This window comes from Manis pentadactyla, chromosome 19, assembly GCF_030020395.1.
Source record: "Manis pentadactyla isolate mManPen7 chromosome 19, mManPen7.hap1, whole genome shotgun sequence".
NCBI classification, from domain to species: Eukaryota; Metazoa; Chordata; class Mammalia; order Pholidota; family Manidae; genus Manis; species Manis pentadactyla.
Genome location: NC_080037.1, coordinates 14832218 through 14846604, shown reverse-complemented (window position 1 = coordinate 14846604; position 14387 = coordinate 14832218). Strand labels below are relative to the sequence as shown.

General features: G+C 42.2%; 1 protein-coding gene across 1 annotated transcript in view; it reads right to left on the bottom strand.

Moving 5' to 3' along the window:
• SLC30A10 (solute carrier family 30 member 10) overlaps positions 1–14387 on the bottom strand; it is a 41962-nt gene that overhangs the window by 15602 nt on the left and 11973 nt on the right. The gene's annotated exons all lie outside the window — the stretch shown is intronic.

Below are 14387 nucleotides of genomic sequence, written 5' to 3'. Positions count from 1 at the left end.
ATGCATTTTGTCCCTCATAGTTTTTTTAGAATACTGTAAGAGACTCTTCACTTGAAGTGACCACTCTTTTTAAGATAGAAGCATGAGATGTGAAAAAGATAAAAAGTAGGTAGTGGTCAACACTGCTTTGGGCAATTGATAGAGAGAAACAGCAGGGCCATGAGCTGCAGCCCAGAGAGAAGCAGGCAGCCTCTGACAGGAACTTAGAGCTGTGCCCATCAGCCTGCTGGGTGGCACCTCCATAGCTCTTGTAGCCTTAGCACCAGCCCAGGAACAGGTAAGAATGCAAGCCCCACATTAACATCAAGCAATACAGTTTGCTTATTAAGAAAAGACCAGACTCAGTAATTTTAATTTTGCACTCACTTTAAGAAAGCTTAAAAGGCAGATAGCATAGCAGTTAATGTCTCCTTTAGAGTCAGACAGACTTGGAACCAAACCCTAGCTCTGCTTCTCACGGGCTGTGTGACCTGAGCCAAGTTCCTCACACCTTAGCCTTCTCCATCTGTGCACCAAGGGTAAATAGTATCTATTCCATGGTTCTCACCAGAACTCTTAAGCGAGAAAACCTATGTAAACTGCCGATGTAGTGACACGTTCACAAGAAGGGCTCAATAAGTGCTAACCAAAAATAACCACCACTTCAGTTTTTAAATCCAAGTTTGGGGAGGAGGAAATATTTCATTTACCTTTACCAAAGGATTCACAAAAGGTTACTTTTAGAGAAAAATACACGTTTAAGAATTTTTGTTTGCAATTTAATCTAAGGAGCAGTGAAACTTAAGCAGACATCAGACAAAACATTTTTGAGTTCCTGTACCTGGAAGGGAAGTGCTATGGTCCGAATGCTTGTTTTCCCCCCAAATTCCTATGTTGAAATCCTGGTCCCCACAGATGACGGTATTAGGAGATGGGGCCTTTGGGGGTTGATGAGGTCATGAGCTGCCTCATGAATGGGATTTATGCTCTTATAAAAGACACCCCGCCAGGCTTCCCTAGTCCCTGCCCCTCTGCCATGTGAAGACACAGTGGAAAGGCTCCAGCTATGAACTGGGAGGGAGCCTTTATCTGACCACACTAACAGCCTGATTTCTGATTTTCAGCCCCCACAATGGTAAGAAAGAAATGTCTGTTATTTATAAACCACCCACACTATGGTATCTAGCATGCCAAACCAAACTAAGACAGGAATTTGACTTATACTTCAACACAGGCCAAGTATAGAAACCCAGGTTAGCAACTGTGGAGTGCACAGGGGTAAGAATGACATTGGTTTTCAAATTGCACCAGGGATGATGGGGATGGGCTGTTTGAAACATTTAGCAGTAACAATGCCATGTTATTTGGGGCACGTCTTCTCCCCAGGCACTGTACCTTGGGTCTGTGTGCTTTCTGCCATCCACAGATCCCAAGCACACACCCAGAGCCTCCTCATGGGCAAACCTTGTGTAAGGTTTCGAGAGGGAGAGAAGGGCAAGGGAGAACAAGCAAACAAAAGGGATAAGGTTACTGGCAGAAGGGGAAAGAATTACAGGCAGAACTGGGGGTTTAAGAAACCCTCTTATCTAAAACTCTTCATCCCTTACTGATAGCAGGTGAGGTGTGACTCCTCCTGCTGCTGAATAGATGGGAAAATTTTGAACCATTTCCAGTTCAAATGTAAAAAAATAATAATAATATTTTCAAGAAAAGGGGTTGGAAAAAAAACTAGTATTTGCAAGAAAAGAGGTAAACTCCTTTATGTTGACTCTAAACCTAATAATACTTCTAGATGTAAGTTAAGCCCTACAACACTTAATTTACAAAAGCTTTCACGTTATTTAATTCCATCAGAAACAATCCCACACAAACAGTAGATACCTTCACCGCTAGACTCCTTAACGTACAGACTAGAGTGGTCCTCCCCTTACCCACAGTGTGGCCCTCTGCGGTTACCCGAGGCCAACCACCCGGAAGCAGAGGATCCTCCTCCCGACTTACGGGCAGAGGTCAGTAGTCTACCGGCACGTCGCAATGTCTGCACCATTCACCTCCCTTCATCTCATCGTGTAGACACTTTGTCATCATCACTATCAAAATATATCATCACCAGAAGGGTGAGTACAGTACAATAAGATATTTTGAGAGAGACCACATTCACACAACTTTTATTATAGACGTTGTTAAGATTGTTCTATTTCATTATTAGTTATTGTTGTTAATCTCTTACTTTGCCTAATTTATAAACTTTATCATAGATGGTCCCCTTATCTGTGGAGGATATGTTCCAAGACCCCCAGTGGGTGCCTGAAACTGCAGATAGTTCCAAACGCTGTATACACTGCTTATTCCTATACATACAGGGCTCGCTGCTGTCTATGATCTAGGTGTGGAGACGTCTCTCGCATACAGCGGTCGTGAGTAAAGGAGCTAGCACAGTGGGAGCTTTGCACGATGCCTTTAGGAGATAACTGACCAATAGTGTCTCCTTTCCTTAACTTCTGGCTCTCATTCCCAGAACTACTGTTGACTTCTAGTAAGTAAAATTGTAGACTCCCCTTCACAGCTCTTTAGATTATACAATTTTTAATCAGATCTTCTATTTCCCCTTGGTTCAAATAAACGAATTAGCTTAGAACTAATTAGCTATTGAGTAATACAATGTATCACACGTGGAAAATATTAATATAATATTTTACAAGTATAAAAATGTTCAAAATAAAATGTTTTACAAATCTAAAACTCCAAACTTCCTAGCTATCATTACTATATTTCTTCATCCATCACGACTTTATCAACTGTCATTATGTGGCAAAAAAGCAGAGAGAATCAGGGTAGCTGGACTGGCAGACGTAACTTTAGTATCATTACAAAACGAGAGGCTGTGCTGAACACTGAAATGAGGTTTGGAGGAGAACTGAGATTCTTGTTACTGTGCAACTTAGACCTGTCATTAAATTTCTGAGCCTTGGTTTCCTAATATGCAAAATGCAAATAAGAACCTTGTACTACTAATTACATGCAGATATTTTGAACATCAAGTAAAATAATGATGGTGCAAATACTTAGATAAGTAAAAGACATTGTTATTTTTGTTAACTATGAAGGCATGGACACATAATCAGTCAAAAGAAGTTCTAGAAGCAAAACAACTCCCTGGGCAAGGGAAACAAAAGCAAAAATGAACAAGTGGAACTATATCAAACTAAAAAGCTTCTGTACAGCAAAGGACACCATCAATAGAACAAAAAGGTATCCTACAGTATGGGAGAATATATTCATAAATGACAGATCCAATAAAGGATTGACATCCAAAATATATAAAGAGCTCACCCACCTCAACAAATAAAAAGCAAATAATCCAATTAAAAAATGGGCAAAGGATCTGAGCAGACACTTCTCCAAAGAAGAAATTCAGATGACCAACAGGCACATGAAAAGATGCTCCACATCACTTGTCATCAGAGAAATGCAATGAGATATCACCTCACACCAGTAAGGATGGCCACCATCCAAAAGACAAACAACAACAAATGTTGGTGAGGTTGTGGAGAAAGGGGAACCCTCCTACACTGCTGGTGGGAATGTAAACTAGTTCAACCACTGTGGAAAGCAGTATGGAGGTACATCAAAATGCTCAAAACAGACTTACCATTTGACCCAGGAATTCCACTCCTAGGAATTTACCCTAAGAATGCAGCACTCCAGTTTGAAAAAGACATATGCACCCCTATGTGTATCACAGCACTATTTACAATAGCCAAGATATGGAAGCAACATAAGTGTCCATCAGTAGATGAATGGATAAAGAAGATGTTATTCAGCCATAAGAAAACAAATCCTACCATTTGCAACAACATGGATGGAGCTAGAGGGTATTATGCTCAGTGACATAAGCCAGGTGGAAAGAGACAAATATCAAATGATTTCATCATTCATCTGTGGAGCATAAAAACAAAGAAAAAAACTGAAGGAACAAACCAGCAGCAGACTCACAGAACCCAAAAATGGACTAACAGTTACCAAAGGGAAAGGGACTGGGGAGGATGGGTGAGAAGGGAGGGATAAGAGCGGGAAAAAGATAGGGGGCATTACAATTAGCATGTATAATGTGGGGTGGAGGGCACGGGGAGGGTTGTACAACACAGAGAAGACAAGTAGTGACTCTACAGCATCTACTACGCTGATGGACAGTGACTGTAATGGGGATTGTAGGGGGGACTTGATGATGGGATGGAGTCTAGCAACCATAATGTTGCTTATGTAATTATAGATTAATGATACTAAAATAAAAAACAAAACAAAACATGGAGCTCCTAAAAAAAAAAGTTCTAGAAGCAAGCACTGAATTTGTAACCACCAGTCAATTAAATGGGTCAGCTGAGGTTTTAGGTTGCCTGGAACCCATCCGTGCTTCCATCTGGTAAGATGTCCTGTCCCCATGGACACAGATGTGAGCATTATGGTCCCCCATCCTCTGGCCACAGTGCTTGATTCAGGAGATAGGCCCTTGATCCAGGATGGGCCAGAATGCTTAATTCAGAATTTTCAAAACAGATCTAGGAGAGAGCGTTCCCATTTTCTTGTCTGGTCACTAAGATGTGAATCAGAGCCCCTGGTAATTATGTCCCCCGTCCACTGCACCTGCTTCCTTACCAACACCCTTCAATCTGCAGTAAGAAAGGAAGCAGAAAGAGATGAGAGACAAGAGAAAGATGCTAATGAATTTGGGTCTCTGATTCCAACTCAATTATGTGAACCAATAAATTTCCCCCTTTTGTTTAAGTTTTTGTCACTTGCAACCAGAGACTTCTGTTCAATAGTTGGCCAAGAACCTGTGCCTCCTTTGAAGTGCTAATTGTTTTCTCCTTTCTCCACATTCAAGACTCATGAGAAATATAAACTTAATCCTCAAAAAAATAAAATGGCAAACTAAATATGACCTTCCCTTACTTTGATTCCTCCCCAGTGCTTGAGAAATTAATTCTGCTCCTTTTTCCTTGCTCCCCTCCAGGGGAAAAACTCGTGAAAACACTGTCTACAGTTTTTATTTTCTCAAAGTCCTATTTCTCTGCCACCCACTCCAATCCCACCTCCATCTCTACCACACCATCAAAAAGGCCTTGTCAAAGTTGCCCATGATCCCATTACTGAACGCGTTGGTTTTCTATCCTCATCTTGCTGGAATTAAGCAACATTTGCTACTGACCTTGCTCTCCTTGAAAACTCTCTCCCTGTCACCGCTGGAAGCTGCGCCCTCCTGGACGGCCGTACAACTCACTGGTGGTTCCTCGGCCTCCTCTAACTCTCTGAATGTCGCTGTCTCCCAGGACTCAGTGCTGGCTCACCACTCCTCTCCACCTAGGCCCATTCCTTCGGTCACCTCACCCAGTTCCATGCCCCAGGACGCGGCTCTCGCCATTCCCTCCTCCGCAGCACTCCCCGCCCCACTCGCTCTTCCTTGTGCCTTAGTCTCAAATGCCTCTTCTTCAGAGAGCCTTTGCTGACACCCAACCCTAGGTAGGTGCTTCCCCTCTGTGGCCCCTCATGTTCTCTCCTCCCCTCATTGTAACACCCCTCACACCTTAATGTAGTCAGGTACTCGTGTCCATCAGGAGGGAGACTGTGTCTGGCTCGCTTGGTGCCACACCCCTGACGGCACAGAGCGCTCCAGGAGGAGGGTGGCGTGAACCAAGCCACAGAAACTGCAGTTTGAGGTGGTGGAGTTGAAAGGGATGAGTCTTTGGGTAAGCCAAAACCTGATTACTGAAAGTCTCCTAAGCGAGGGAAAGATTTGGGACTTTATCTTAAGGGAGTAGGAAGCCATTGAAGGATCCAGCAGGAGAGGGAGAGCCATTGGTGGGTCAACAAATCTTTATTGAACATTTGCATATTCTAGGCACTGGTCTAAGGATACAGCAGAGAACAAAACAGAGAAGGACCCTGCTCTTGTGGCTCTACATTCTAGAGGAGATGACGGGAAATAAAAGAAAGCATAGGTGAAGGAATGAAAGAAAGCAGAAGGAGGGAAGGAAGAAGGGAGGAGGAAGGGAAGAAGGGAGGGAGGGAGGGTTGAAAATGTCAGGTAGTGATAAAGGCTATTTAAAAAAAAAATCATCTGCCCCAGTGGCATTCAAACTGTTTTGTTCTATAGAGTGGTCATGGAACTACTTTGATGGGGTGGTCACAGAAGGCATTTCTAAAGAGATGAAAGTTAAGCAGAACCCTGAGTGCCAAGCAGAAGCCATGAGAAAGGCTGGGAGAGCATTCCAGGCAGAGTTCACAAGCGCCAAGTCCCTGCAACAGAGAAATGAATGGGATGTTTCATGGAGTTAAAGGTGACCTGGATGGCTGGAACTTCATAAGGGGGAGAGGGGTAAAACCTGAAATCAGGGAGACAAGAGGAAAGTGAAATAGTCCTTGGAGTTGCATCTCTAGCAAAAGGAGAATCAAAAACGAGAAAGCCATGCATTTCAAAAACCTTTCTTGAGCCCAGCCTGCTTTTACTCTTCTGTGCTAGCTGCCTGACCTCCGGAGGCAGTTGAGTTTCCAATGAGTGGCAATGTTTTTATTTTCTTTTAAGTAGATTTTATTTTTTAGAGCAGCTTTAGGTGCACAGCAAAAATGAGCGGTAAGTACACAATTCCCACCCACTTATCAACATCGAGCGCCAGAGTGGCACATTTGTTCCAGCTGAGGAAACCACACTGAAACGTCATTATCACCCAGAGTCCATAGTTCACACTGGGGTACACTCTTGATCTTGCACATTCAGTGGATCTGGACAAACGTATAATGACACACTTCTACCACCCAGTATCACAGAGACTAGTTTGACCACCCAGACAACCCTCTGTGCTTCATCGAGTCATCCCTCCCGCCCTGCTAACTCCCGGCAACCACTGGTGTCTGCACTGTCTCCAGAATTTTGCCTTTTCCAGAATGTCATATAGTTAGAATCGTACAGATGGCTGTACTTTATAAAACTGAGGGAAACCAAGAACTCAGAACAAACGAAATGCTCTCCTGCAGAGGGAATTATGTAAAACATTATAAACAAAGTCCTGATCTGCAGCTGACGCTTCCCGTTTTCAGAGGAGCAGCATGACCCAGTGGAGGCAGGACATGCATGGCATGACCGTGGCTGGCACTGCCCGGGTACCCCTCAGATCTGCTCACAGATCTCTGATGCTGCAGTTCTCAGAACACTAAGGTCAGACTGACTGTGTCCTCATTTTACTGAAGAAAACCGAGCTTAACACATGGTCAAGTTTTTCCAGCTAAGAAGCGTGAAGTGATACAGTGAACTTCAGAGACTTGACTTTGAATATTGACTCTGCCACCAAGTGTGTCACTTGGACAACTGCAACAGCTTCTGTCATACGTATAAAACACCTCAAATGTTGACCCTCTCATGTTCATCCCACAATATCATTATTATGTCATTATTCTGGGAGGTGCTCATATGATTGCCTTATTATTTTAACCTGTTTATGCTATTTCACAATCGAGATGCACATTTCCTGTTATTTTCTAGGTATGTGATCATATCATCTGCAAATAAAGACGATTGTTTTTCCGTCTTATAAATAAAGCATGAGAGTTCCACTTCCCCAGGCTTCTAACATAACTAGCCCTTAAGATCTTCAGAGCTGTTGGGAGGGGCATGATTTAACTTTATTCAATGATAATTCAATGATATTTTTCTGATGGTCTTCCCAGTAGTATCTAAAATACTTACATTCTATGCTGTAACTAGAATTGTGTGAAAGGTTTAGCCATAGTCTGTATTTAAATTGGTTAAATGTTCACAACAGTCTTTTCATTCCATGGCTTTCTGAACTCATCTTGATTCATATTTTTATTGGCTGGTTTTCATTTAATGTTTTTTTTCAAGAAGCCTTCTTAGGTTTTATATGTGTACTTTTATAATATCTTTGTTTTATTGTTTAGAATTGAACACAACTTACACTGGTATAAAATTCTTAGGTTTGTGTTTTATTTTCTCTCTCGGGAGTGTGTGGACATCAATTCATTTTATCTTGTCATTGCTTGTTGCCGTAGAGAAATCTGAATCCAGCCTATCTGCTCCCTTGTAGATGACAGGATTTTTCTGCCTGCATACCTATGGGATTCTTCCTTTATCCTTGGTGTTCAGAAACTTCTCCAGAATGTAGGCATTGATTGCTCCATCTCAATTTTCCCTTTTGATTTGTAGATGTTCACCATTCTTTATTTCAGAATAAATTGTTCTATCTTTGAATACTTTTTTTTCTGGTACATTTGCCTGCTTTCTACCTCAGGAAACACCTCATTATGTATAAGGTATATTTCTTCTACTTGTTGTCCATATCTACTATCTTCCTTCTAATTGCTTTGAATTCCATGGTCAGTTTCTCAAGCCTGTCTTCCACACCATGAAATGTTTTCCATAGTGCGTATTCCATGCCTCAATAGAATGCTTCCAGTGTGGGTTTTCATCTCTGTAATGTTTTGTTATCTTCCACTTTTTTCATGAGTTCTGACAGTTCATGTTCATTGTTTTGTCTGGAAACTTCTCTGACCTGGGACAGTTTGTTATTCTTCTTTGTATTTTTCGTCGGCTTGTTTGCTGGTTCCTTTTTTACCTTTTTCTCTGGAGCATCCTGAGCAGTTCCCATGTTGGATCTTTCCTATTTATTCAGCATCTTTGATTGGGGTGCTTAGATCCAAGTCTCCTGTTGTGCAGGAAGGGGTGGTGGAGGGACCCAAGGCTTAGGTATCTGGTGACTTCAGTTTGGATATACTGTCTCAGAACAAAATATGCTTCTTCCTGTCAAGATAAATAGGTCACCTGTAGGTGATCTACATGATTCATACTGGAGCATCCCAGCTCAGTTTCTTGTGTGTGGTAAGGAGATTCTCAATTCCCCAAACATCACGTTTCCACAAGGGCACCTCCACAGGAGTAACACTCCTGACCTCATTGTCATCTTTCCATCTTTTCCCAGAGCCAGGATAACTGCTCTGATTAGTAAACATGCTCAGCTAACCTTTTCTAGCCCTCCTTTTTCAGATTTGTCTACCCACAGAGACCTGCAATTCTGGTGTGTGTATACTGAAGGGAAACTAAGTGGGGCAGGCTCTGACCTTTGGAAGGAGGTCTGGGACTGGGTGGGTGAGTTTAATGCTGGGATGAACTATACAAAGTTCTCTGCTGCCACACATATAAGGCATATCCTTCAGTATGTAGTATCTATAATAAAGTTGATATTATGTTCAACTGTTACTTATATCTTATCTATCAATTGCTTCCCAACCTAGGAGAGTAAGAAAGAGGTATTATTTATCGGTCCCTAAGCCCTAACATACTGATGAGTTGGCAGAAGCCTTAAGAAGGATAAAGGTGAGAATCCACAGGCCCAAGTAGCACATGGAGACTGAGGCTGCTGGTGGGCCCAGGGCAGGCACGGGTAGGTTTTAAGGCTCCAGTAACTGTGCCAGACAGACTCGTGCCTGGCAAGTCATAACAGCGTAATGCCTGCAGAAGAATGGCTGTTGTTATAGATGTGGGATGGTTTTAGTAGCCTTCATGAGTGTGGGTTTTTAAGTCTGTTCTGACTATATGCTTCAGTCTTACTGTGCAAAGTAAATGAGAGGGAGAGTAGTTTGCTCTCAGAAGCAACAGGCGGATTGTGCCAGAGGAAGAGTTTTCCGGAGACTAGCCACAAGCAAAAAACAAAAGGAAATGCACACATATCTAAATATTCCTAAAAGGGATCAGACTGGAGACTGAGAACCAATGAACTCTTTCAGAGACAGAAAGGCAAGATTTCAGATAGCTGAGTGGGATCTGGAATGCCCGCCACAACCACCAGAGACTGAGGTCCAGGGAGCTACTGAAAGTCATTCTCTGAAAACTGTGAATACTGTCTGAAATGAAGCAACTGGGGAATATAGCATTTATCCTACGTCTATCCCATCACTGTATGTTGAGTGTGTGGAGAGTAGGTCCTTTGTGTCATTAGTTTATGGATGGCCAGAGACAGAGGAAGACACTCAAGGAGCTGAACCTGAGGAGTCTCATTCACCCTGGCCCAGAGTAAGAAGACAGGATCCTGGCCTGAGGCTGATGCCCCAGCGGGGTGAGACAGAAGGGGTCCTGGGGAGTGGTGTACTTTGTATGTGGAAGTAAAGCGAGGTGCAGCCCAAGGGCAGACTGCGTAGATGGTTTTCCCAAAGAAGGCCACCAGCCCGTCTCCTATTCTCCATGCTTTTCCACAGGGTGCCCCTGATGCTCCTTCTATCCAGAAGTGAGTCCATGGGCTTGACCTTCCTTCCATCATGTCACTTGTTTGTAATTCATAGAATCTGAGGTTAGACCAGAAAGGGCATTGAACCATCTACCTTGTATGATGCAACAATCAAGATTGAGACCGAGCCACCACGTACAACCTTCCAAGGCCACTGTAGTGTGAGGAAGGTAGGTCACATCGAGAGGTCATGTACAGGCGATGCAGGCAGTAGTCCTAGGCGTGGAGGCCCTCCAGCCCAGGAGCCAGACATGACGTTGCAGCCTCCTCCTGTCAAGTCACCACCCGCAGCCTCTGAGTCTTCCCAGCTGAGGCCCCAGACGTCATGCGGCAGACAGGCTATTCCACTGCATCCTTTCCAGATTCCAGTCCATAGAATCCCAAGCATCATAAAATAAAAATGCCACTAAGTTTGTGTTACACAGTAACTGGAACAGCGAACCACCGCGTAAAGATTGGCACAGCTATTCAAAGCTTCCATAAAATTGGGGATGATTTGAGAGGAAAAGCCTAGGAAGATGAGCATGGAATACTTAAGGTATTATTAGATGAGCTTCAAAGCCAGTTCTTGTGGCTGTAAGGGTTTGCCTGTGTCATCTGGGAACAAGTCAAGAAGCAGAGCTGGGACTCCAGGACAGGCCCAGAGAGAATCAGACACACTGTAGGGGATCAAGGCAAGAATCTGGTAGTTTGAGTCCCGGCCTGGGTCAGATTTTTGGTTTAAGTGGAAAATGCTTTCCAAGTGAGATGTTCCAGCTCCGAGAGGTAAGAGTTGACAGGATTTGTTTAGACAACAGTTGCTTTTGGCAGATGCATGAAACACTGACTTCATTTCTCTCGCTGTGATGAGAAAAAAATCTATGTTGGAAAAACAAATGTCTGACCCAGAAAACAATGACAAAGTAAAAGGAAGAGAAAGTCCAAGAAAAATGCCAGCCTTACATGTGGTAGAGAAGGAAAGGGAGCAACTTTAACAACTTGATTCAACCACTAACAACTCAACTGAGCTTTCCTGAGAGAAAAACACAAAAGGGAGCAAAACACAGAAGCACCTCCCAAACTTCAGAATGGAAGATTTAGCAGGATGCTATGCTCCACAAGGCCTGAAAAATTCAAGTGACAGGGAAGGACGGTATCTGGAGGAATATAAAGCAGGAACAGGGGCAATGGACAAAGCTTCAAACATTCAGAAGAGCTTTAGCCCATAAATCTGCTAAGACTGACCCTCAGGCTGGACAAATGGGAGTGAGGAACCTTGAGGAAGCAGTTCTAGAAGCTAGAGGCAGTGACGACAATCCCTGAGGCACAAGAGGGGAAAGACTGAGTGCAGACAGGACCAGAAACAGGAGCTCAAGACAGGAATGGAACTGAGAAGGTTGCTTGCTAAGTATGCAGGGTGGGACCCTGGCCACGCCTGGCACATGCTAACCAGCATCCTCAAAAGGCAGAGACCAACAAGATTCTTCCCTCTTCTATCGTTCTTTCCCCTGACATTCTTAAATCTCTCCTATGGTCCTAGTAAGTGGTAATGAGGCCCTGGTTTGTCATAAGTGCTGAGTTCTAGGAATTCAAATTTACCTACATTAAGTGCTCTACTCTGGGATGATAATATGTGGTACCCTCCAACTTTTTGAATTCTTCAGAGTTTGAAGTTTGAATTCTTCAGAAAGTATGGCAGGAAACTAAGAAGAGCCTCAGTGGCCAAAAATGAAAGGAAAGCCAAAATCCAGAAGGGTGAATAGAAGCCAGAATCCAACCTATGGAAATTTTCCCAATAAAGTTACAAATGCTCTAGCCTTGGATTTTAATAGCAACATGATCATGTATGTAACTTAGGTCTGTGCAAGGTGGAGAGCTGGATCAGAAATCCCTGCATAAATTTAAATCCCTTGGTGAAAGACTGAACCAAATAAAACAAACCAAAACTCATTTCCTCAAAGGAGACAGCAAGGAAACATGTGTGTTTCAGCAGGTTGTTGTGAGTAGAGAGAAAAATAAGTCCCACAGGAAGTTGAAACTATATACTGTGGCTTCCATGTGGGCATGCAGCCTAACTTCATAGCACCTAAGTCATAATAATAATAACACTTAGGCAAATAATTTTTCTTTTCTAAGTACTGATAAATTGGTAATGCCCTCAGGCACCTGCCAGAAACAAATGCAAATCTTCTATGGAAAAAATGTACTTATAGTCTATCCCCTAAACAATTCCCTCAGAGAAAGCTCCACTGAACATGAGTTCACAATCAAAAATCATGAAACACATAAAACATGAGAAAGCAAGCCACTATGAGGAAAGCAGCAAAAATAATAAAAAACAAAATCAGACATGCAAAAGTTGCAGATGTTGAAATATCAGATACAGAATATAAACTAAGTGTGTTCACTATAAAGGAATAAAAGAAGGAATGCAAAGTATGAATAAAGATCAAAGAACTATAAATGAGAAATACATTAGTTGAAATTAAGAACTCAGTAGAAGGTACCCTTGCTCTTCCTAGCTAGGCTGTTACCAGTGAATGCCCACCAGGGAGTCTGCATCCCCCCCACTGCCCGGCAGTAATAAGGCACCCCTCTCTGTCAGGGTGTCAACAGAGGCGAGCTGGGAAACTTGCAGCACCCCATCCTGCCTACCAGCACAGTGTCAGAGAAGGCCTGCTCAAAAAGAAAAATTAGATCCACAGTCTCCTAATACCTCAAATGTCTATGATTGAGTTGTAAGCTTTTCATCATACCAAAAGTCAAGAAAATCTCAACTTGAGTAAGAAATGACACCAATGTTGAGATAACACAAATCTCAGAACTGTCTGACAGGATCTTGAAGTAACCACTGTAAAAATACTTCAACTAGCAATTACAAATACACTTGAAACAACTGAAAAATCAGAAGCTAGACGAACCAAGTGGAAATTTTAAAGCTAAAAAATATGATTACCAAAATAAAAAACTCAGATGGGCTTGACAGCAGAATAGAAAAGACAAAGGAAGAATCAATGAACTTGAAGACAGAATAATAGAAACTATGTTATCTGAACAGCAGAGAGAAAATAGGAGGAAAATGAACAGGAGTTTCTGGGTTGGTGAACACACTGAAGTGCTGGGAAAATGGTGCACCCAGAGAGGGCATGGAAGCTCCACACCCCATCCCCCATCCCTTGCCCTTCTTCCTTTTTGGCTGTTCCTGAGTTGTATCCTTTATAATAAATGGGTAATAGACTGAGACAAGAAAAGAGAAAGCTCAGTGACTCCAGTCTGTTTTATATCTGCTGAAGAGTTTGGCCACCTGCTGGATGAAAATATGGGATCAAAGTTTGATAACACTGGCATGAATGCCATGGCTAACAAAGATACTGCAAGTCTTAAACAGCTTAGATGAGAGGCTGAATGCGAATACTGGTTACACAACATGTAAGTATAATCGAGATAAACAAAACTTTCACAAACAAGAGGCTCAAAACCACTCAAAAACTAAAAAGCAAAGGAAATAAATGTTTTCAAAATATGAATTAAAACTTTACTTACTCCTAAAAAAAGATGAACAGGTCTCAGGAACCAGTGTGACTATAACAGTTATGGGAGATCAAGGTATATAAAGGGAGGTAGGTTTCTACACTTTACTTGAACCAGTAAAATATTGACACCAGTAGCTTATGATACATTATGTAGGTATAATGTAATGTCTAGAGCAACCACTATCAAAGCTATGCCAAGATACACTCAAAAACTCAAAAAAAAGTGGAAAATCAAAATGGAATTCTAAAAAATGTTCAAAGGCAGGAAAAATAAAACTAAGAAACTTAAAAGGAACAAATTGAAAATAAAAAACAAGATGGCCAACTTAATCCCTAACCCCCAATAATTGCACTGAATGTCAGTGGTTTAAAAATGCCGATTAAAAGGAATAAAATTGGCAGAGTGGATTAAAAACACAGCCAACTGGATCCCTACCATAGAATACGACTTAGCAATAAAAAATTTAAAAAAATAAAAACTACTGATACACACAACAACTTGGATGGAATTTGCAGGCATTTATGCTAAAAGGAAAAAACAAGTTCCAAGGTCAAGTGTTTGATTCCATTTGTGTAACGTTTTTAAAATTAGAAGACTATAAAA